Here is a 3,181-nt window from a genome sequence, read left to right as displayed (position 1 = left end):
AAACCAGCAGAGCAGCCTCTTAATAACAGTGCGGCAATAGCACAATTGCACAGGCAGCAGCTCCCCCTACTGACCAAGTGAGCTTACTGACCTCCACTGAGAGATGTTGGTAGTCTGTAATGGAGCTTCTGAGGGAATTCAGCACACAATAAAATGCTTTATTTAAGACAAGACAATCATCTTACTGTATGTGTCTTTCTCTCTAGGTTCTGAGGAAGTGAAAAAGCGACAGCTTCAAAATAAGGATGTGAGTCTTACAATATAAAATATATTTGTTGTATATATTAATAAATGCTACAGTTGTCCAAAGAAGGTTAAAATCAAGGGCAACTGGATTTTAGATACCTAAAGACATTTTGCCTCTCATTGAAGTGGCTTCTTCAGTTCTGGGAACCTACCCTTTCGGTATCTTAAACCAAGTACAGTTGCCCTTGACTTTTATCTTCCTTGAATAACAAAAACCTGGATGACTGAGAATCTTCACAGACATCATGCTACAGTTGTTTTCTTTCTTTACCCAGCCTGACACATACCATTTGTACTGCACCATCTCCGAGGAGCCAGCTGCCTCAGCCCTGAATGGTATGGTGTACAGCACCGTGCAGTCACACTGAAATGCAAACAGTAAAGAGAAGGAGACAACCTAAAACTTGTGCTTAAATTAACTAATATTTTCTAGACCAATGTAATATTACTGAAATGTAATTTTTTTCATATCAGCAAACTAAAAGATCAAACCAAACGTTTACGTCTCCCAGATTTTAGAGCCAGATCCTATTTTTAAGGTGCAGTTTATGACATACAAAAAACAGCATGGGGTCTAACCTGCCTTTTAATTTAGATTTTCTTTAAATTAACAGTGAAAATGTGTTTAGTTGTTAGTTTCATATATAATTAAAGCAAAAGTTTACTGTACTCTTGTTTTAATTTTTTGTTTTTTCATGTGTTTCTGTTTAATGTTGATTATGATGTCTATATTTTGAGACTTTTATTACTATGCACTATAAATGAACAAGCATTTACAACTCACTGCTACTGCACATACAGTGTTTGTTTAATATAATTAAATAAATAAAACATATACAATAATACCATGCTTTGAATTAGTTTGTTTAGTTCATTATGTAATATATTTAGTATAAACCCTATATGAATATTTAATTTCTTTAGTTAGTCTCTTAGTCTCATTAATTGTTACATTAAACAAACTTAAGTCCCCACCACATCGCTTTTGGGAACATTAAATTGACTTACATTAATTCCCCGAAGACTTAACCATAACAGATACTTGCCTAAACCTAACATTACCTTACTTCATCCTAAAATGTAATAATTATTTACGTTATGGGATCTTTAATCCCCACGTGGAAGATGAGTTTCCAAAATGTGAAACCCCCCCCCCCCCCACAAGACAGCAGTGATATATGTGAACTGTTGTTTTTTTTCTATGGATAATAACACAGTAATCCCAAAAGTGACTACAGATATCTGGGAACACACCAGCATCGCTACAACAAAGAAATGAGAGCTGAGAGAGAGAACTCAGAGAAAAAGGCGCAATTATGAATCCGTCTGCTACTTCAGCACCATAGACAGCGCCATGATTTTATCAATACACAGCACATAGACTACTTATTGAGAGCCATACATTCTAACTTGCTCAAACTGTGGTCCGATAAATGATCAATGTGTCAGACTAAACTAGTATATTTAACTAAATGTGTCAGATTTTCTTGGACTTTAGTATTTGTAACCCACAGAAAACAATCAACAAATGTGTACTATACTACTATACTACCTCCAAACCATTTTGTCTTCCCATTTCCTCACAGCACCTTGGCCTCATCCTGTCCGAGCTGTTACTGTACTTCCAGCCTGCAAACACTGGTTTCCGGGCTACTTCTGCTGGCCCACTGGACTCTACTCTATCTAAATTTCACTGAGGTGAAGTTAGGTTTAGGTTGGATATTCGACAGACATTCACTCAGGATCCAGTGGCTCTTCTTACTCAGAAGTGTTGGCAGTATAAGGGCATTTAGCTCACCTCCGAGGGCACAAGGGATGGCTTAGGGCGCATCAATAAATTACTAGTGTTATAATGGTGTTATGGAAAATTTTATTTCAATAGCTTTCATGTCATGTGATTCAGAGACTCCAAACCAATGGCGAATTGAAAAAATGAGACACACCCCTTCATATTAGATTTGAATGCATATTTTATATTTAAATTTTTAGGGAAAGTTTTTTTCTTTTTTTTAAATATAAAAACAGTGCAGTGTCATTTCCCCCATGTAGTACTACAATTTGCCATTGGTTTTTGAGCCTAGGTCACATAACATGGAATTTATTGGAAAAAGAAAATTATTTTTTTTAATAAAATATTAATAGAATATAGAAAAGAGAAAAAGCACTCAAATATTAAGGGGTGTGTCTCATTTGCCCAATGTAGTACTACAACTGGGCATTGGGCTGGAGTTCCTGGGTCACATGACATGGAAACTATTGAAAAAGTAACACATCTTTTTACATTGGATTTGTGTGCATATTCTATTTTTTATATTATATATTTTTAAAATATTTTTCTGGCTTATGTGACCTAGTGACTCCAAACGAATGCTGAACTGTGTCTGTTCAGACATGCTGTTACTCATTTATCAGTTTTGATGTGTTATATTGTGTTGTTGTTTGGAATTGATTCGATATTGGGTCTGTAAATATTGATTTTTAATGAAAATATGTAGAATTATCTTTACAGGCAGTTTTTCCTTATACTCTAAGCCTAAAATCTCCACTTCTGTAACACTTACACACACCAAGCTTTCCAGTCGTATTCCTGACTATATTCTGAAGGTTGACACAGGGGTTTGTTCATACATAGCCTAAATTATAGAACATTTTATTCCCCCAAACAGGTTGAAAATGCCTGTTTTATACAGTATTTTCTGATTTATTAAATAACAAAAAGATCCAAAATCCCCTCTGTAAAAACATTTCAGTATATGTGTCAACAAAATAAAACAATAATTTTGAACCTGACTTAATCCAGTATTTAGATTTTAGTTCTTGAAATAGCTGCAAATTAGCGCATATTTTATTAGATACTACCTCATTTACATATTTAAATATAATATTTCAGAAAACCTTTAATACAAAAAGGCCACGCCCCCCTTAGTTACTGTTG

General features: G+C 34.7%; 1 long non-coding RNA gene across 1 annotated transcript; it reads left to right on the top strand.

The window, feature by feature from the left end:
- Positions 1-136: 136 nt before the first annotated feature.
- LOC123956528 lies at positions 137-2,533 on the top strand. The gene is made up of 3 exons (XR_006821560.1): positions 137-247; positions 522-582; positions 1,833-2,533. It is a non-coding gene; the product is annotated as an uncharacterized LOC123956528 (long non-coding RNA).
- Positions 2,534-3,181: the final 648 nt, after the last annotated feature.

Source organism: Micropterus dolomieu, linkage group LG18, assembly GCF_021292245.1.
Source record: "Micropterus dolomieu isolate WLL.071019.BEF.003 ecotype Adirondacks linkage group LG18, ASM2129224v1, whole genome shotgun sequence".
Lineage (NCBI taxonomy): Eukaryota > Metazoa > Chordata > Actinopteri > Centrarchiformes > Centrarchidae > Micropterus > Micropterus dolomieu.
The sequence above is the reverse complement of the archived record's forward strand: the minus strand, read 5'-3'. Positions and strand labels throughout refer to the sequence as shown.